At 36.8% G+C, this 22714-nt stretch overlaps 1 protein-coding gene across 1 annotated transcript in view; it reads right to left on the bottom strand.

Moving 5' to 3' along the window:
- The window catches only part of TRHR (thyrotropin releasing hormone receptor), a 562879-nt gene that overhangs the window by 347660 nt on the left and 192505 nt on the right, over positions 1 to 22714 (bottom strand). Inside the window, exon 4 of the mRNA XM_033842840.2 lies at positions 13894 to 14011. The gene's annotated coding sequence lies outside the window, so the exon portion shown is untranslated. The remainder of the gene's footprint in view (positions 1 to 13893; positions 14012 to 22714) is intronic.

Genomic DNA, 22714 nt, shown 5'->3' with positions numbered 1-22714 from the left:
CAGTGAAAGGCCCGCGTACAGAAAAAAAAAAAAAAAAAAAAGCCTATCAATGGATGAATGGATAATCAAAATGTAAAATATACAGACAACGGACCATTATTTGACCACAAATGGGAATGAAGTACTGATATACGCTACAACTTGGATGTACCTTGAAAACATTATGCTAAGTGAAAGAAGACAGTCACAAAAGTCCACATGTTATATGATTCCATTCATATGAAATTTCAGAATAGGAAACTGTATAGAGACAGAAAGTAGATTAGTGCTTGCTTAGGGATGGTGGCGGAAGGAATGAGAGAATAGGAAAGTGATGGCTGAAGGGTACAGAGTTTCTTTTTGAGTGATAAAAATATTCTAAAATTGACTGTGACAACCGCCACATAATTTTCTGAATATACTAAAAGCCACGGAATTGTAACACCTTAATGGGTGAATTGTATGTGAATTATACCTCATTAAAACTGTTTTAAAAAAGGATAAAGCAGAAATTATCCTTGTCATGATAAGAAAATTTTAACTTTTTCTAATTAACTAAGGAAATCTTTATGAAGAGTTTGGGATTTCAGATGAGACTTGAGAAGCTGAAACCAGAGGTCTTAAGAGATGAAAGACTAGAAAATAAGAATACTTTAATTAGCAGAGGAAAAATAGTGTTCTGGACATGCCTCAAAGGCAAAGAAACTTTGAGCATTTGTGGCAGTGAAGAAGCGAAAGACAGAAAAGGCAATTCTCTGGCTTTATCATAGCACTAACCACACAACTGTGTGATTATCTCTTTATAATTCCGCCCAAATTCTGTCTTTCAGAAAGTTATCATTTGTTTCAACAAGGATTAGGCTATTATTAATTGACAAAGCAGGAGGTCTTACCACATTATAACTACATTTCTGTTCCTGTGAAGCTTGAGGGAAGGCTCAGGGACCACGTAAAAGGTATGTGTTGAACATAACATTTACTAATTTAAATAATGGCAAATTGAATGATTTTGATGTGGATTGTATACAAATAGTCCAACATTAAAACTACTCTTCAAAACCATGCATCTAACTGTCACGTGCTAATGTCTGGTTCAGTATGGCAGACTGAGCACATGTGTTTGCCTCTCATTGTTCTCAAGACTACCCTGAAATTTTAGTAAAAAGTATATTGAAACTAATAAATCCATGTCAGCACTGAAAATGAGAGAGTATGTCATGTGCACAGTAGAGATTTTGATACATTTCTGGGAGACAGAATTTGAATGGGTCATTCTAATGGAAACACAAGAGCAAAGGAAATTACAGGGCTACAGTACTCGATTCTAGGCTCTAAGTTCTATTTGAACTTTGAATCACTTATCAACGTGTTTAACTAAGAACACTTTGGACCATTTGGCCTCTCTCCCTTCCAGTCTAGCAGTTAGCTGGAACATTTGCCTCCAGTTAGAACCTCAAAAATTTTCCTAGGTAGGCTCCAAGTTGCTGGCCTTGGAGTTGGGAAAAGAGTTAGAGCAGATCCTAAGATAAATTTAGGTCTCACAAAAGATCTAGACAAGGGTTGTTTTTGTTTGCTTGTTTTTGGTTAATTGTGAGGGCCTCAAACCAATTTGCTTGCTCCTTACAAAATCCTTATAATAAGAGTTCCAAAAGGCATGGGGATGAGGACAGAGATAATGAATGGTAGGAAATGATAAAAGAAAAATTTCCTGATTAAAGAAAGGCAGGACAGGAATAAAGATGCAGATGTAGAGAATGTATTTGAGGACACAGGGAGGGGGAAGGGTAAGCTGGGACAAAGTGAGAGAGTGGCATTGACATATATACACTACCAAATGTAAAATAGATAGCTAGGGGGAAGCAGCTGCATCGAACGGGGAAATCAGCTCTGTGCTCTGTGACCACCTAGAGGGGTGGGATAGGGAGGGTGGGAGGGATATGCAAGAGGGTGGGGATATGGGAATATATGTATACATATAGGTGATTCGCTTTGTTATACAGCAGAAACTAACACAACATTGTAAAGCAATTATACTGCAATAAAGATGTTAAAACAAACAAACAAAAAAAGCATTATCCTTAGAGGAACACATGGATAGCAGCATTGGTTTAGGGTTTCTCCTCTATCCAAGCGTACTACGTATTTGAGAAAATTCACACAACAATAATTTCACAAATGGTGGTTAAAGTACTCGTTAAAGTATTAGAATCAAACTATGGACTATAAATAATGTAACTCTGCCAATGAAGAAGCAATGACAAAAATTTTGAACAGAATAGGTGAGAAGAAAATATCAAGAAACTGTAGGAGAGCTAACTGCCCAATTTTTGATAATTATCATAATTAGATAATATCTAGATGGGTTAATCAAGAGATTTAAATATGTTGTTAAACACTGAGAAGGTAACCATGAGTATTAAAATAATAATACCAAGAAATGGGACATAAAGAAGGAGATGCAGAGAAAGTGGCCCTTTGTATCCATGAGTTCTAAATATATCTAAGGATTCAACCAATCAGAGATAAAAAATATTCCAGAAAAACAATTCCAGAACGTTCCAAAAGAGCAAAACTTGAATTTGTCTTACGCTCAGCAAAGTATAAGTAATCTAGAGATGATTTAAAATATTTGGGAGGATGTGCATAAAATACATGCAAATAGTACATCATTTCATATAAGGGAATTCAGCCTAGGCAGATTTCGGTGTGCATGAGGTGGTCCTGGAACCACTGCCCCAGGGATTGGGGACAATCGTACACCAATTCCTCGTCTTCTACAGTGAGATACTGTCTAACCATGATAAATCAAGAAATGTAATATGTTACTACTGGAGTTGCAGTAGTAACCACTGAAAGCATTTAAAACAGAAATGTCTGAAAATTAAAGGTTAAATTTCTGGGGAGCACAACTGAGGCTAAGAGTGGGAAAAAAAGAGAGACTTTTACTTTTCTTTCCATACCTTTCTCTACTGTTTGAACTTGTTTTAATTCTTTATTTTCTTAATACAAAAATAATAGTGTTTTGTCCCCTTGGAGTCTGTATTTCCAGTGTCAGTCATATAGCTGTCATTCAAAATGGAAAAAAAAATTGTTTTCTTAACCTAATTGTATAGATAAAATTGGCAGGTTGTTCTTTTATGCACTGGAATATAGTGGTGAACAAGACAAATTTGCTTTCATGGAAAGTCTTTGCTTTCTTAGAATTTACTCTGCCCTTTTTTTTTTTTTTTCGGTCGTGCCATGTAGCATGTGGGATCTTAGTTCCAGAACCAGGGATTGAACCTGAGCCCCCTGCAGTGGAAGCACAGAGTCTTAACGACTGGACTGTCAGAGAAGTCCCTGCTATTTTAGAACTTATATTCCATGTGGAGGAAATAATAAATAAACAGATAAATAGACAATATAATTTCAAAAATGTCTCATTGCTAGGAAGAAAATGAAATGGTTTAATGTGATAGAGTGATGGAGTGGAGATGACCAGCTGAGGTTAGGGTGAGGGGAACAGGAAAGACCTCTCTAAGGAGACCATACTCAACCCAAATTCTGAGCGAGAAGATGTGAGGCAGACTGTTCCAATTACATGGAAGAGCAAAGACAGCATCCCTAAGAATGGAAAGTGCTTAGGGAATCCAAGGACAGAAAGATGACCAGTATCATTAGAGCAAAGAGAAGGAGGAAGTATAGGATGGAGTTGTAATTACTAATTTTTAGTATAATTCTATGTTGGTGTGTCCCAGTTGTGATTTAAGAAAATTCCAGTGAGACAGATTGCCTTTCTTGATAGAGAGGACAAGATGGGATTTGGGGAGCATGCTCGTCTCCTTAGCAACACGAATACTATGTTGCTTAGATACAGGGATTGGAGACCCTGTCTGGTTTGTTCACCACAATATCTCCAGTACCTGGCTCATAGCAGACATTCAATTACATTGATTAAATCAGGGGAATCATCTCTGAAGTGGACATTTTAATTTTATATCATAATTTTGGGGCTATGTACTACATTTCACCTATTCAGGAACCTTTTATTGGGTTTCTTTTTTATGCCAGATACTGTGCTGAGCACTAGAGATACAAAGATAAGAGTCTGTTCTACTCACAAAGATTTTATAATCTACCTAATTTATTAGAGTTTATAACATAATTGTAGCTTAACATTTGTACAATGACTACAGGTATCATTAAACCTTATTCATGAAGTACAAAAAGTTATACTGACATGAAAATGCACTTCAGTGAATTACAAATATGAGGGTCTCATAACCAGTACAATACTTGTGTCCTTTCTATTTCAAGAGTGAATTTTGGCCATTATTTAATCATTTCCACAGTACTGCACACTCAATAGTTCTCATTGCTATGCTCAAAAAACAATACTTATTTCCAACTATGGTTGGGCTGACAGCTGTCTGAAAAGCTAGAACAGATTTTTTTTCTTAATCAAAGTCAATGCAGAATGTGATGATTGCATTTTAAAATAAATTTGGATACCCATAAATAGTTTTTCTTTTTAATTTGGGTACAGCCGGTCTGACCACCCTCATACAGTGATTTTGAAAATCACTTTAATTCTTGTCTATTTATAAAGTCAGAGAAGGAAGAACAAAATTTGTATTCACTGAAAATTAGCTATGGCTTCAAAGAGGTTATGTATATGAACATCTCAAGATGGTGACATAAGTAGGATGAGAAGAAAGCAATGTTAAAATAATAGACATTTGTGCCCATGATGTTTTTCTTTTTAAACTATACCTTTAAATATCATAATGAATGGAAGATTATACCACCTTCCAACAAATTGACGCAGTTTTTAATAGATATAGGGCAAAGTGATGAGAAACATTTGCCAGGTGGAAAAAAATCATAAAAATGGAAGTGCCATTTGATCTAGAAATTAGTTTAGAGCTATCCTAAATGCTTCTCAAACTTCTCCGTTAAAGAAACTCTGATGATACAAGTAAATGTGATTCCTCCCACTTCCACACACCCTTCCACTTACCCTCACCTGCTAGCCTCCGCACTCTCAAAGTGGCCTGATAACAGCTTGAAATTTCTTTGAAATTCCAGTTTTATACCTAACATGTATGCATGTTTTACATTCTACTCCACTACAAAACTACATATATCAAACATAAAAACAATAAGTTTATTCTATAACTTTCTGTAAAATTAAAGACACCTGGAAACATGTACCTTCCCTTTGATTAGAAACAGAATAAGAATACAATTAGGCAAGTGCACAAAGATATGCCAACGAGGATAGAAATGTCAGCACTCTTATAATCAAGCTAAATCTTAAATAATGCAAATCTGCCAAAATGGAAGATTGGTCTAATGAATAATCATATTGTGGATTACTACACTCCTATTAAAAACTTAGTGAGAATGTATATTAATTAAGAGAAATAGGCAGATGATCATGACATAGTCCCTAGATAAAAAATAATAAAAACAAAACAATTTAGAGAGCTGATACCATTTAAAAAATATATGTGCCTGCGTGTGTTTATCTGTGTATTTCCTCAATTTAAAAAATGTATTTATCCCCATTATAATATTTCAGTAGAACCCATATCAAGAGAATCAGAGTAAAAACATTTTAAAGTAATATATTTAAATATTAGAGGACAAACTTAAGGTAACAAACTAACTGCTTATCTATACACTGATGTATTTTCAAAATATGCATTAATAATTTGTGTGATTTTCATTGGGACATTTTGCATATATGATTACAAGGATATACGTATATATACAAAATGTTATCAATAGCTATCTTTGTAGCATGCTGTAATAGGTACATTTCATTCATTATCTCTTTTTTGATTGTTTATTTTCTGATTATTTCTAAAAATATATAAATTATATATGTAAATAAGAATGAAAATGTACTTTTTCACATTGATACCACATTATTAAATGTTGAATTGCCCCAATGTTGTTTTAAAAGTCCATAAGAATACAGAACTACAACAACAAGCTTTCATTTTCCCTCTCATACTTTTCCATTTCAAAAAGCTCCCAGACAATGGAACCTTAGATTCTATGCTCTCCTCTCCCTCTCAATGACTTCAGCCATGGTGTCTCCCTAAGAGAGGACGTTTTCTAAGGTAATATTACTGTTCTGTACCTATAAAATCATCAAGATTGTGTTCTTCAGTACAAAATAGTAATTAAAGAGGTCTGATTGACTACCTGGCAGTTTATAACTGTTAACATTTTGTGACAGTGAGGGAGTAATCCATTTTAACAATGCAGTTGGCTGGTAGTAGAGAAAAACTTATTAGGGAAAATGAACGGTAAATGTGAACATGATTAAAGATACCGTACCCTCTCTGAGCAAAGAAATAAGATATCCTCAAAACCAAGCCTAGTGTCTGGGGGGCTATACCCACCCAGAGTGCAGGTGCCATTTCTAATCTGCATAAAGGCAGCATATGGGCTAGAGGTAGCCCTGTATCTGCATCTTGGAGGGAATAAACAACTTGACCAAGATCCATTCAGAAATTAACTACCTCTCTTTCTCTCCTAATCAAATTTCTTTTAATTAAATGTGCATTCCCTTATAATACACTAAAACAGGTTTCAAGGCATTGTTAACACAGATAAATAGCCTTTATTCCCAGAACACTTTGCAAGCGTAAGTTCATTGATTTCCACTCCCACTTTTAGATCTTTTCTAGTTTTATTTTGGCTTTTTCTTTATTGAACAGCCTACAGAGTTTGCTAATCACAAGTTAGTACAGATCTTCAATAAAGCAAAGGGCTTCACAAACCATGAAGCTACTTTAAGCCATATAAATATGTGAATATCAATTACAGAAGTAGATGGAAAAAAATTAAATACTATCACAATTTTATTAAAAGTGATGTTTCTGAATGATTTATTTGTAAAATTTGGTCACATATATTTTATCAGATATTTATATCCTTGATCTTCAGTGATCACTCAGACAATACTTTTACTTTGAGATCTGCAAATCCCTGAGGCCTCTCGAGTGGTGAAGAATTGAATTGAATACGGATGTCTATGAAACTTTGCTTACAGTTTGACATTTGTACTCACACTTCATTTTACATGGAATCCTCAAAAAGCTGGAAGGTAAGACACCACTACCTCTAAGCAACTTCCACCTTCCTTCTGGCTAAGTTAGATGCCTCCTTCCATTCTCTGGGACTTCCTCTTTTAGGGCTCTCATCATGCTGCTGCCTCTGATAATTTGTTTATTTTTCTGTCATCCCCCAAAATAAGTCCTGGAGAACAGAGAGCTTGTCTTTTTAATTTTTTGTATTCACAACATCTAACATGTACGGGGTAGGCAATAAATTTTCACTAAATAATTATCTGAGTGGAAGAGAAGACAATGTGTCATTTGTTCTTATAGATCTAAATTCATAAATGGGTGGACTTTAAATTCCCTTACCCAGAAATCTATAGAAGATATCAGACAGTCAGACAGACAAAAATTCAGAAGACACAAAGATACACAGACAGAGACGGGTTGAGACAGCTCTTAACCTGCTTTGATTCCTTAAGGTGAATCTGTCCATCACAACCATATGGAAAAGGAAATAGGGAAGAGACGAAAGCATGGACTGAATGTGATGGAAAATGAAGGGGAAACGTATAGGCAAATACATACATAGGAGCAACAAAAACATCTATAACCATGTCTCCAGTCTAGTAAACTTGAAAGGAGGGACCATGAACTGAAAGTCTGAAAGCATAGGTTTCAGTCCCCTCTTTCATTCGCTGTTGTTACTAACTCTCCTCTCCCAAGATATAGACAGACAAGTTGACCTTCCCACACATCAAATTCCCCATTGATAATCCAGTGAGATTTAACCAAAGTTAAGCCTAAACTTTCCACGAACTATAAAAACTTTCACTGCTAGAAGTCAGTCTTTCATACTGTCAACATTCCAGAAGGGGGCAGCATTTATTCATAATAGAGAAACCAAGAAAAAGTTTTACTTTAGCTAGCTTTCAAAGTAGTAAAGGTTGAGAAGTTGGATGAAAGGAACACTTAAACTCTTTCTTGAATTTAGTGTGAGTACATAAGGATGTCAGGAGTAGGAAAGTGGGTGGAAGCCTGGTGTCTGCTCTGCTGTGTAGGAATTTAAAAAGGAACAAGTCAAATGGCTCTGTGAGAAAGAGATCATCCCTCTGGCTCACTCATCATTGAATCCCTAATGCTAAGTGCTGTTTCTGGCACACGGTAGTTGCTTACTAAATGAATGATTGATAAAGAATGGGGATGGAATGGGTTCGTTCCCAGGGCAAGTCTCACGCATGAGTGTGAAGTAGGCAAATCTATCTTTGGAGCGTCTCTCCTTATACAGCATTCTAGGTCTCATCCCTCTTTCCATGACCCTAACCCAGTCCTGCACCTCTGCAGCTCCACTTACCCCGGCACCCCTCTTCTTTACAATTACTGATTCATCCATCCGTTTACTTAACAAATATATTGAACACCTGATATATACCAGATTTTGTTCTGATGCCCCTGTCCTGACAAAATACATACTAATTAACTTTATGCCTTAAGATATAATAGTTCCTAAGGGTAGCTACAGTAGGGAGCAAGGTTAGGGCTGAGATTATTCTGCTTTAAATACGTGCAGGGAGATGGACTTAAACAAGTGAGTCTCTAATGAAGGACACATCAGGCAGAGAAGGTGACAATTTGGGGTAAGAGGACCTGTTCAGCTCCTGAGGAATCCCATCACTTATGTGAACTCTCCAAAAGTAGACTTAATTGCTTTGTTCCAAAACTGAGCAAATGGGAGTGGCAAAGAAACCTTAGAGAACACTTTTTCCACCTGCTTCTTTTTTCATACGAGAAAGTAAAGCTTAGAGAAGGTGTTATTTTCCCAAGGTACTGCTGACTAGTTGCAGAGCAGGGTCTAGAAGCAATTCTCCATGGTCCCGTCTAGTGCTCTCTCTAGGTGTCTACTACTCTTTTAACAAAACTTATCCCCACACACTCACTGTCTGTTGCAGTTTTTTTGTTTTTTAACAGACTTTATTTTTTTAGGGCAGTTTTAGACTCACAGAAAAGTTGTACTTAGAAATTAATTTAGTTCTTTCATGGATCATGTCTTTGATATTGTATCTAAAAAGTCATGGCTAAACCCAAGATCTATATTCCTATGTTATCTTCTAGGAGTTTTATAGTTTTTCATTTTACATTTAAGTCTATTATCCACTTTGAGTTAACTTTTGTGAAGTGTATAAACTCTATGTCTACATTCATTTTTTTTTTTTTTTTGCATGTGAGGGCCCAGTTGTTTTAGCATCATTTGTTGAAAATACGATCTTTGCTACATTGTATTGCCTTTGCTCCTTTGTCAAAGATCAGTCACCTATATTTGTGTGGGGGCTTATTTCTGAGCTCTCTATTCTGTTCCATTGATCTGACTATTCTTTCACCAATACCACATTATTTTGATTCGTGCAGATTTATAGCAAGTCTTGCATTTGAGTAGTGTCATTCCTCCAACTTTGTTTTCCTTCTTCAATATTGTGTTGGCTCTTCTGGGTCTTCTGCCTCCACATATAAACACTAGAGTCTGCAAAATAACTTTCTGGGTTTTTCATTGGGATTGTATTGAATCTATAGATCGAGTTAGGAAGAACAAACATCGTGATGATATTGAGTCTTTCTATCCATGAACATAGACCAACTCTTCATTTATTTATTTATTTGATTTCTCTTATCAGTTTTGTAGTTTTCCTCTAAAAATCTTGTACGTATTTTGTTTGATTTATACCTACATATTTCATTGGGGTGTCAATATAAATGTTATTGTTTTTAATTTCAAATTCCACTTGTTCATTGCTGGTATATAGGAAAGCAACTGACTTTTGTAGGTTAACTTGGTATGCTGCAAACTTGTTATAATTGCTTATTAATTCCAGGCAATTTTTGGTCAATTCTTTCGGATTTTCTACATGAACAATAAAGTCACCTGCAAACAAAGACATTTTATTTCCTCCTTCACAGTCTGTATACGTTTTATTTCCTTTTTTTGTCTTAATGCATTAGCTAGGACTTTTAGTACAATGTTAAAAGCAAGTGGTAAGAGGGGACATCTTTGCCTTATTCCTAATCTTTGTGGGGAATCTTCAAGTTTCTCTCCATTAAATATGAAGTTTACTATAGGCTTCTGCAGATGTTATTTAACAAGTTGAAGAAGTTCCCCTCTATTCCTAGTTTGCTGAGAGTTTTTTTTCACTATGAATGAGTGTTGTATTTCTTCAAATATTATTTTCTACATCTATTATGATCATTTGATTTTTGAATGTTGAACTAACCTTGCATGCATGGAATAAATCCCAGTTGGTCAAGGTATAAAATTCTTTTTTTTTTTTTTTTGGTCGCACCTCATGGCTTGCAGCATCTTAGTTCCCTGACCAGGGATCAAACCCGAGGCCCCAGCAGTGAAAGCACTGAATCCTAGCCACTGGACTGCCAGGGAATTCCCTATAAAATTCTTTTTATACACTGTTGGATTCAATTTGCTAGTTTGTTTTTAGACAGATTACTAAGCTCGCCAGTACTTTTATTTCCTCTTTCTCTAAAACTGGAATAATAATCTTTGTCCCAGATATTTTTCTAAAAGCCCTGTGCTGCCAATCTGCAGGAATGGTGAAAACCCATTAGCTCGGGAGCTAAGCCTGATTTTAAATACAGCTCTGCCACTTCTCAACTACATAGACCTGGGCCAGTCATTCACCCTCTTGAGGACTTCACTCACTTATTTACCATGGAATCACTAAGGACATCCAAAAATGGCATTTAAAAGCAGCTTCTCAAAATTTTAATTAGATCACTCACTTTTAAAATTTCTGTCAAGATGAGTAAATGCACTATGTATGTGAAAGCACTTCTTTTTTCCTCTCTTTTTTGCTATCCTGAGATTGCACTTCCCAATAAAGCATGATCAATCAAGCTTTGCTGTGTATTCTGTTTTCTAAAAAACTTGAGCCATGGTATTCATTTAAAGTACCATTATTATTAGGAACATCATCAAAGCATTTTTTCTTTTCATTCATTTCCTGTTTTAAGTTGTTGACTATTCATCAAGGCTATCCTTATGAAACAATTTCATTCAGGTGAAATCAGATTAAAAAGGACACCAAGTGCAGCTCAGAGGAAGAAAATATATCCCAAGAGAGAAATGAGAATATTAAAGATTTGTCTGTAAGGATGGAATAGGTGCCCCTTCTGTTTCAGGAACTCCTCTGCTTTAGCAACCATCTGACTGGTGATAACAGGTCCCATGAGTCCCCCATTAGAAACCTCCTTTAAAAGACTGTCCAGTCACATGGTCCCTTGAGGTGGGTACCTGGCCATAAACACACACACACACATACATGTGCACATACCATGTGTTGCCTAGAGCAGTTCTCCATTTCACATATCCCAGAGTCTAAGGCCATGGTTCCCTGATTTTCCTCTTTTGCCAATCTTTTCATAAAGTAAAGACCTCTTTGTCACAAAAATATAGGAGTTACATAATCTCAGAGTAAATTGCTTTTCTTTCAATTAAATAAATTTAGCCATAAGAAAAAGTCCCTACATTATCCTTATTTTTCTCATTTTACCTCATACTGGTGAAATCTTGTCACAGACTGGTGTTTGGAAATCACTGGCAGAGGGGCAACTCAGTTAATGAGCCAAATAGAGAACTGGGAAAGGCTGACTCACCTCACCAAAGTGAGGAATGTTCCAGTATAGAAAAACACTAGGAAATACCCGATCCAAGAAGGACAGTTTAGGATCAACCTCAATATTTTAAGTGGTTAAAACCACTGTGCATTTAATAGATGTTGTACAACAAATCAGATGCGAGAGTGTTGGTCCAGGCACCCAGGCCTTCTCTTTCTTTTGCAGAGATCATCCTTACAACCAAAATCAAAAGCCCAATTTTTCATTACTTTTATAGATATTACTTCAACAAAATTTTTCTTCAAATATATCTGAGGTATTATGGCCAATGTCTTAGAACACTGAGTAAGATTAACATTCATGAATATATGTTTGTTTTGAGAACATGACCCTGACAGAGTGTGAAGTTCTGTTTTTTTTAGGAATCGTTCAGGGCAGGACCAGACAAAGTCCCTGCCCTTGAAGTCCTAACTTTCCAAGTTTATATACACATAGCACACATAGTATGAAAGACACAGGGCATATGAAAGGGTTAGTTTTGTATTTGGTTTTGATATCTGCTTTAATTCCCTAATAGAAGAAAAGAAAGGAAGGAAAGAGGATGGGAGGGAGCGAGCAAAGGAGGGAGGAAGGGAGGGAAAATGGAAACCAATAATGGTGGTTCCCAGAAAGAAGGACAATGGCCGGTGGGAGATTTATGGGAAGTGAAAGTCCTGATCCTGCCCAGCTTGTCCGGGAACTCTTCCTGCTGAGGGGTGATTTGTGAACTGCTGTCTGGTCAGCAGTTCCAGGGAGTCAGTTCTGGACTCTAATCCTCACATTTAGAATCACTAAACCCAAGCCAAGGTTGTTTCCCAGGAATAGGGCTTTATAGGGTAAGGCTACTTCATGCATTGTGTGGTAATTAGTGAATAGTCCACTTCACATTTAAGAACAGAGTCAGGACAGAAAAAAAAAATGTAGTAATATTACCAAAGCTTGGAAAGCAGTAATTTAAAAAAAAAATCATTTCTTTCCAGAATAGATATGGCCCCACATGACAGTGGGTATGAAATGGTTAAATACTCAAACCTCTGAACTGATAAATCATGAAGGACTTTCATTGATGCTTCCAAGTAAACGTCATGACACCAATAGTTCTGTTTAATAAACCAATTTTCAGTTCAACAGTAACAGCAGCTAGCATGTATTGAACTCTTCCCACATGCCAGCCACTGTCCTAAACACTGATGTCACCTGCAATATTGCATTTAGTCCTCACAATAGTCCAGAAAGTTAATTAATATACTTATGTCCATTCTACAGATGAGGAAACTATGTCTAAGAAAGTTCAAGTAACTTATTCAAAGTTAGTTTGATAATAAAGGTGGAGCCAGGGTTTGAGGCCAAACAGTCCAGCCGCAGAGCCCCATGCCTCCATTATACAGTTACTTCCATTCTAATAGTTACTTTTCTCACTCAAAGTCACTCTGAGCTTTAAAGTCACATAGATATAGATTTAAATCCTGATGTGTGACCCTAGAAAAGTCGTTGAATTTCTTAGAGTCTTAGTTTTTTATCTGTAAAACAGAGTAATCATACCACTCTGCAAGATTACTGTGAAAGTGAGAGGCAGTACATGGAAGCCATTCAATACATGGGAAGTATTACCACAGCACAGACAGGACATCAAGATTAAAAAGGGAAAATAAGCAGACAAAAGACACAGAGACCAGGCACTCAGGACCTATCTCCAGGATAAGGGATAATTGGTAGTAGATCACCTTCACAAAGACTGAAGGAAGTAACTTCCCTTTAAGCAATTCAGCTGATAAAGTAAAATTTGAGTATACTTGCAAACAGGATTTCAGGTAATAACATTTAAAACAAAACAAACAAACAAACAAAAACCAACAAGAAAGAGGAGTAGATCCTGTACAAAGAAAGAAAACAAAACCCATTACAAAAGATTATGCTCTGAGCCACACCAAGCCAAATTTACTCACATGGTAAAGGAGGAATTGATGTTTGTATCAGAACCCATCTGCGTGTCATAGATAATGCAATATCTACAAAAGCATGTTAAACCAGACATAGTTCTTTATCCTATGTTGTGGAGGAGTCATCTCTGTGACTCTATTGTCTCAGAGAAGCTCTAGGTTAAAGAATAACTCTGGTAGAACCCTAGACAGTGGATATCCACTGGCAATTGCTGTCGAGAATCTAACGTGTAGTGTGGGAAAACAAATAGATAACAGACCTTAGAGAAGATCACGTTAGCTAGGTCTCCAGCATTCTTGCGCTCTGCATTCTCTAAGTAAGTAATTTCCCAGTCCAGTAGAGGTTCATAGCTTTTCCACCGTGGAAACACTAAAGATCTAACATGAAAAGGAAAAGAAAAAATTAGGAAAGAGTGAGTGGAAATGATAGCACAAATAGCAAGGGTACAATCTAAAGGAGTCTGAGAGGGGATCTGCTGTGCTAGCACAGAAATATCCATGAGCATTTTGCTCCCAATGTTGGAGTCTTCCATTCTATAGGTCCCTATCCTCACAGTGCACTGCAACAAAAACGTAAAATTTATGAAAATAAAACCTATTTTTTGCTAGTTTGTCTTTTGTACATAAATTTTGCAGACAAAAGCTTGAATTTAAAAAATTCAGTCAGAAACTTGCAGTTTTAAGATTTACTTAATTCCTATCTACTAAAACAAAATCAATCTTTTGGAGAGATCCTTCAAAAAGGTTTTCATTCATTAAATGTTACTATGTTTTTCAGAAACTGACTTTAAAGACTGCTATTAGAATACAAAAAAATATGCTTATGACTATATTTCTCATTTTACCCCATGCTATGGTGTTTTAATCTGCTATTATTACTTGAATACCTAGTAGGCACTCAGTGGATATTTGTTAGATAAGAGGAAGAATTTGTTAAGGAGTTTTAAATCCTTTCATGATTTCATAATTTATCATTTCACGATAATTAAGACCAAGAGCTCTGAGATCAAATGGACCTAATTCACTATCTGTGGCCTTAAGCAAGTTTTTATAACTTCTTTAAGCCTCAGATTGTTCATTAAAAAAATATCAATATATAATTACTTCTTCCATTGGGTGGTCACTTAGATTAATAAGATAATTAATATAAAACTCTTAGCTCAGAACCATGCTCATGGTTCTAAAGTGCTAAAAAACATTAGCTACTAACAATTTTACACCTCATCTTAGCAAATAATGTACACAATTCTTTAATCTGCCTTTAATCTTGCATTCCTATACACTAAAAATGAAAAATCAGAAAGAGAAATTAAGGAAACAATCCCATTTACCATGGTGACAAAAAGAATAAAGTACCTAGGAATAAACCTACATAAGGATGCAAAAGACCTGTACTCAGAAAACTATAAAACACTGATGAAATAAATCAAAGACAACATAAACAGATGGAGAAATGTACCATGTTCTTAGATTGGAAGAATCAATATTGTGAAAATGACTATACTTCTCAAAGCAATCTGCAGATTCAATGCAATCCCTATCAAATTACCAATGGCATTCTTCACAGAATTAGAACAAAAAGTTACATAATTTGTATGGAAACACAAAAGACCCCGAAAAGCCAAAGCAATCTTGAGAAAGAAAAATGGAGCTGGAGGAATCAGGCTCCCCGACTTCAAAGTATACTACAAAGCTACAGTAATCAAGACAGTATGGTACTGGCACAAAAAATAGAAATATAGATCAATGGTACAGGATAGAAAGCCCAGAGATAAACCCACACACATATGGTCACCTAATTTATGACAAAGGAGGCAAGAATATACAATGGAGAAAAGACAGCCTCTTCAATAAGTGGTGCTGGGAAAACTGGACAGCTACATGTAACACAATACACAAAAATAAACTCCAAATGGATGAAATATTTAAATGTAAGACCAGACATTATAAAACTTTTAGAGGAAAACATAGGAAAAACACTCTTTGACATAAACCACAGCAATATCTTTTTTGACCCACTTCCTAGAGTAATGAAAATAAAAAAATAAATAAACAAATGGGACCTAATGAAACTTCAAAGCTTTTGCACAGCAAAGGAAACCATAAACAAGACGAAAAGACAACCCTCAGAATGGGAGAAAATATTTGCAAACAAAGCAACTGACAAAGGATTAATCTCCAAAATATACAAACAGCTCATGGAGCTCAATATTAAAAAAATAAACAACCCAATTAAAAAGGAAGACCTAAATAGACATTTCACCAAGGAAGACCTACAGATCCAAGAGGCACATGAAAAGATGCTCAACATCACTAATTATTAGAGAAATGCAAATCAAAACTACAATGAGGTATCACCTCACACTGGTCAGAATGTCCACAAACAATAAATGCTGGAGAGGGTGTGGAGAAAAGAGAATCCTTTTGCACTGTTGGTGGGAATGTAAATTGATACAGCCACTGTGGAGAACAGTATGGACGTTCCTTAAAAAAACTAAAAATAGAACTACCATATGACCCAGCAATCCCACTAATGGGCATATACCCTGAGAAAACCTTAATTCAAAAGGACACATGTACCCCAATGTTCATTGCAGCACTATTTACAATAGCCAGGACATGGAAACAATCAAACGTCCAACAACAGATGAATGGATAAAGAGGATGTGATACATATTTACAATGGAATATCACTCAGCCATAAAAAGGAAAGAAATTGGGTCATTTGTAGAGATGTGGATGGATCTAGAATCTGTCATGCAGAATGAAGTAAAACAGAAGGAGAAAACAAATATTGTATATTAGTGCATATATGTAGAATCTAGAAAAATGGTATGGATGAACCTATTAGTAGGGCAGGAATAGAGATGAAGACATAGAGAACACACACATGGACATGGTGGGGAAGGGGAGGGTGGGACAAATTGGGAGATTAGGATGGACATATATACACAACCATGTGTAAAATAGAAAGCTAGTGGGAACAAGCTTTAAACACAGAAAGCTTAGCTCCGTGCTCTGTGATGACCTAGATGGGTGGGATGCGGGGGGAGTAGGAGGGAGGTCCAAGAGGGAGGGGATATAGGTATACATATAGCTGATTCACTTCATTGTACAGCAGAAACTAACACAACATTGTAAAGCAATTATACTCCAATTTTTAAAAAATCTCAATATACAATTACTTCTTCAATTGGGTTGTCACATAGATTAATAAGATAATGAATACAAAACTCTTAGCTCAGAACCATGCTCATGGTTTTAAAGTGATAAAAAACATTAGCTACTAACAATTTTACACCTCATCTTAGGCAAATAATGTATACAAATCTTTAATCTGCCTTTTTGGCCATATAAGGTATATATTAAGCCTTTTTGTGAGAGTATTAAGTATGTGGTCATTGCAAAATGACATACTTTTTTGTGGGGATTCGTGAGACTCATCGACAAACAGATGAACAAAAAATGTCTCAGAATCTGACTTGTTCATGACTTCATGGTAGCTTATTGGTAGCAGGAGATGGAAGTGGATTCAGTAACAGAGGCAAGAGCACAGAGACCAGGAGAGAGAGAATAGTACACTAAGAGGAAAAAGGGAAGGCCCATTTTCTGATGCTGAGCCTCATACCATGTTTGACAGGCACCACTGAAAAAGCTGGGTCATCTATAATAACAATTACCTGGGAAGAAAAGGATGCCCCTCCCTTTTTTTGGGAGGGGAGGGGCAGGGAGGGAGATGGAAAGAGAAGAAAGAAGCAGAAAACTTCACTACACACAAAATGGAGATCAAGGTGGGCCTGCGGGGGGCAGTGCGGTATAGTGGACAGAGCATGGGCTGTATAATGAGATAGATCTAAATTTGGTTTTGTAGCTGGATTATTTGCTCCCTAGGCTAAGTACCTATTGCTCTTCAACAATTTGTGCCACTCTCACTTTACCTTTGTAATGGTAATAAAAATTATAACTATAAAATATATAAATATAAAAATTATAATTATGTCATAGGGATGTTGTGAAGATATAATGAAACAACAATGCTGGTTGAGTGCCCAATCCATTTTCTGGTCTTAGGGAATACTTCTCACACACTCTGCAGGCAAGGAAGGTACAAAAATCCTTGCTGAAGCATTGTTTCTTGCACTGGTTTAGTCATTTCTTCCATAAGCATTCCCGGTAATTGTGGGAGATTTGTGTTGTGTCAATTTAGCTAAACTGGGACTACATTTCCCAGAATCCACATTTCCCTCATGTGATCAGTTCTCAGCTAGCTTCTGGTGCTGAGAAGGTTGGTGCAGCACAAGGCACTGCTGCAGCTCCTGCCTGGTGGTGCTGACCCCCTGGCTTCTTGGCTGGAGGGTGTCAGCAGCCAGATGCTTAACTCCTCCAGATCCTACTGCATCTCCTGCTCTGAGTTCTCCAACTCCTGGCCCAGATGTGTGTTTAGCAATGTGACAAAGGGGCACCAGCTTCTCCTGAAGAAAACCCTCATCATCAAAGTTTGAAACTTGGAGGCAGTAAGGAACCCATACAGGTTCCAGTTCATTCTTAAGGGTTCCAGCTCAGACTTGCAGGTTCCAGTTTGGCCTTTTTTTCCCCCACTCCACAACCATCCTCCCTTCTCAACCATCTGCCTGTGGACATCAGGTTCCAGCACTAGACTCAGACACTAAACTTCACATACACTGTTTCTCCTGTTTCCATAACTGTGTAAGGTCAAAACTTTATGATAAATGCCTATTAAAAATATATATCTATATAGTTATAGATATATTCATATATTTATCCTGGTCATCTTCTCTGATAATCTGATAAGAACCTTAACTGATACAGTGGGTTCTCTCTCCTTGTTCCAAGAACTGTGTTATGGACTGACAAAACTGATGAATAAGGTACTGACCCTATAGTTACAAAATTATCACAATTCTTAAAGGAAAAATCAGCCTTTGCTCACCATACAAGAAATTATAAAGTTTCTATGGATTTGCCTACCTTGGACAGATCATATAAATGAAATTATGTAATATGTGACCTATTGTGTCTTTTTTTTTTTTCACTTAGCATGCTTACTAAGTTTATCCACATTGCTGGATGTATCAGTACTTCACACTTTTATGACTGAATAATATTCAATTGTATGGATGTATCACATTTTGTGTATTCATTTATCCATTGGTGGACATTTAGGTTGTTTTCACTTTTTGGAACTATAGAGTTCCAAACTAGATAGTGATAGTTACACAACATTGTGAACATACTAAGTGCCACTGAATTACACACTTTAAAATTGTTAATTTTATATTATATAAATTTCACTTCAATAAAAAATTTTAGGGTTATGAAGTTATAAGGTTGGTTTCCTTTAGTTTAAAGAAATTTACATGTATCTATAATTGTTCAGAGTGAAATTGAAGAGACTCCATTAGAGTTTATGGGTGCCGAACCAGTAAAAATTATGTTCATTAAACTAGATATTTTCAGTGATAAGGTCAGATGTTTTCCACATTTGACTCCAATCTTCTACGTATATTATTTTTTGCTCTGCTATTTTGCTACAAGCTTGCCACTGATTGGCTTCTTGACATGCACATAAAATCAATTAGCATTCAGTCTCTGAGAATAATTCTCTTAATAGATTACTGCTTTCACCATTTAGCCAACAGAAGAACATTTCTTTCCACACCACCCCACACTTATATAGGAAGGCATTTGGTAACACTTATCAGCTTGCACATGCCAGCAATTAGATGTCAATAGAATTCCTATGTTCAATCCCTGTATACGAGGAACATGTTAGCCAAAATTTCCAGTCCTCTCACAATTATCTGAACTCATCAATTTTTGTCCTTTATATCGGTTAAAGGCCCACATCTGCCTCCAAACATCCCCTAAAAAGGGGAGAGTATGAAAGTAGACTTCAAGATTGAGGATATGCCAAGCCAGTTCTCTTTCCCTCATGTTTCAGGAGTACAATAAAAAGCCAGTATTTTCCTTCAACTGCTAACTCCGCTTTCTTTTTTTTGTTGTTGTTTTACTTCTTTTTTACTCCAAAGATCTAATATGAATATCATTGTCTTACAGATATTTCCGACCCCATCTCCCTCCATTATCCCTCTCTTACACTATAGTACAGCCACACTGGTTTACATTTGGCTCCTAGAACATGTAAAACTCATCTCCGGCTCAAGACCTTTACAGTTGGTCCTCCCTCTGCTTGAATATTCTTCTCAACAAGGTAATTTTTTCATCATTCAAGTTTCAAATCATTTAGTACCTTTTCACAGTGGGCTCCCCTAGCTATAGCAGCCCTTTCAGTCACACTCACCACATTACCCTATTTATTTTTTATTTCCTGTTTCCCAAAAGTATATCATATATCCTTAATATAGGGGGGACTCTGTCTGTCTAGTTGACAGCTGTTTTCCCAGAGTTTTGAACAATGCTGGAGCAGACAGGAGATGTACAATTAATATCTTGACTGACTGACTAATAAACTAACAGGTACTAATCATGCTAATAAATGTAAAATTGCAGTTTGATTCATAGTGGTACCATCCTTGTGACAGAGGATGCTGGAAAAGATTGGGTATTTGTTTCTATATGCATGTATGCATGTATGTATGTATGTTGGTTGGTTGGTTAGTGTTTTTTTGAGGCGGGGAAGGAGCAGGTTATAAGTTCAGTTTTGACATTTTCATTTAGAAGTATTATTGATGCCACAAGAAGTGATATCAAATAATTTTGTAGATTAAACTGAACTTACAAATTAGAGGTGTGTAAAAGGATAAATTCATGAGACATCTGCTTCTCAGTGCCTATTAAATGTGGGCATGGATAAGATCATTCAGGAAGAGCAAGAAGAATAGGAAGAGAGGACTGGAAATAGGAATGGATAACAACGGAAAGGAAACGGAACAGGAGTGGTCAGTGAGGAAGGAGGATAACCATGCAAGTGTGGCACGCTGAAGAAGGGAGTTGTTATGGACTGACTATGTCCTCCAAAAATCCATAGGTTGAAGTCCGAATCCCCAGTGTAATGATATTTGGAGGTGGGGTCTGTGGGAGGTAATCAGATTTAGATGAGGTCATGAAGGTGGAGCCCCTGATGGGATTAGTACTCTTATATGATGAGAAAGAGACACCAGAGCTTTCTCTCTCTCTCTCTCTCTGTTTAAACAAAGAAGAGGTCATGTGAACACACAGCAAGATGGGGACCTCTAAACGCCAGGAAGAGGGTTCTCACCAGGAACCAAAACTACCAGGACCTTGATCTTGGACTCTCAGCTTCCAAAACTGTAAGAAAATACATTTTTGTTGTTTAAGCCTATTAATCTGTGGTATTTCATTACAGAGCCCAAGTTGACTAAGACAGGGGTGTTTCAAGAAGGAGAGAATCAGAAACATGTATAACTGATTCACTTTGCTGTACAGCAGAAACTAACACAACATTGTAAATCAACTATACTCCAATAAAAATTAATTTTTTAATTAAAGGAGATAACTGTGCAATGTGTTGAGATGCTGCTGAGCCTGAAGTAAAATAAAGACTGAAAAGTATTCACTGAATTTAGTCACATAGAAGTATGGAATACATATATGGGACTTCCATATATATATGTAATATATCCTAAAACCATTTGGTGATATGCCTTACTACAACTTCACAACACTGTGAATTTATGTCCTATTTATATTTCATCCTAACTTTAAGATTTTTATTGGAGACTCTACTACCTAACTAGCTTATTCCTCTTTTTGTTCCCTATTTACTATGTTTTCTACAGGAACCATTTTACATGTCTCTTTATGTAAGATTCTTTACATGACTCTCTCTCATGTAAAGATCATTTGTCAAGATTTCAGTGACCTTGAATCGTTCAAAATGTCCATGGATCACTTCTCCAGTTTATAACACTTACCAGTTCAGACCTGCTGTATTGCAAACTTTAGATCCTTATTTTAGATTTCAACTCTATAGGAATGCTGAGCACAAATGACCATATATTCTGTTTTGAAAATCTTGTTTTGACAAGTTCTGGGGGTTCCAGGCATATGCCGAACAGTTGAGAAACTGTAGCCTCTCCAGCAGTTTTCATTCACATATTCCATTTAGGTGCTCATCTTCTGAGTGTAGAGGACATTTGTTACATAGGGCAGTTCCCCACCAACACCCCTTTCCTTATTGGGAGAAACCAGAGGTCGTTGGATTACCATCCAATGATCTTTCTTTTTTCTTTGGAGCACCATCAGCCAGAATAGAAGCAAATGTTCCAGTCTCAGTCAACCAGAGGCTCCAACATGGGACAGTGACTCTTTAGCAAGGGACACAAAACAAAAGGGACCATTTCAATTCATTCACAGCACCAGCAGCTCTACAAGATTCTGCTTGGGCTAAAGACTTGACTTCCTCCCTCTTGGCATAAAAGAACAGAAGTGTCTTGGTTCACACCCAGTCTCTATTCCTGGTTTTCTGTCCTCCCATTGATTTTGTGTGATGTCCTTGGTATCCTTGCAAATTTATACACTTGTTTCTTTTTCTTTTTTCCTAACATTAGCCAGGTAGTTTTTGATACCTGCAATCAAAACATTCCAGCGCCTCCCTGGTGGTGCGGTGGTTGGGAGTCCGCCTGCCGGTGCAGGGCACGTGGGTTCGTGCCCTGGTCCGGGAAGATCCCACATGCTGCGGAGCGGCTGGGCCCGTGAGCCATGGCTGCTGAGCCTGCGCTCCGCAACGGGAGAGGCCACAACGGTGAGAGGCCCGCGTACCGCAAAAAGAAAAAAAAAAAAAAAACAAAAAAACATTCCAAACTAACAGAGAGGGAGGTCTTCACATGATGGACCCAAGTAAGAACTTAGTAACCATGGTTAGTGGCTGAGCTGGCACTTCCTGACAGAATTATTTGTTACTCTTGGCAGATCTCAAGGGGGAAAAAAACCCACTGCTTTGCCAGAGCTTCTGTTGCCAGTGACTATCACTCTGGGGGTATTCTCCACAGAAAGAGAACACTGGGGGAAAAAAACCCAGCACTGCAATTTAGATTGCCACTCCATTTAATAAATAGGGAAATGGTGTTACTTTACCGG

This window comes from Tursiops truncatus, chromosome 17, assembly GCF_011762595.2.
Source record: "Tursiops truncatus isolate mTurTru1 chromosome 17, mTurTru1.mat.Y, whole genome shotgun sequence".
NCBI classification, from domain to species: domain Eukaryota; kingdom Metazoa; phylum Chordata; class Mammalia; order Artiodactyla; family Delphinidae; genus Tursiops; species Tursiops truncatus.
The sequence above is the reverse complement of the archived record's forward strand: the minus strand, read 5'-3'. Positions and strand labels throughout refer to the sequence as shown.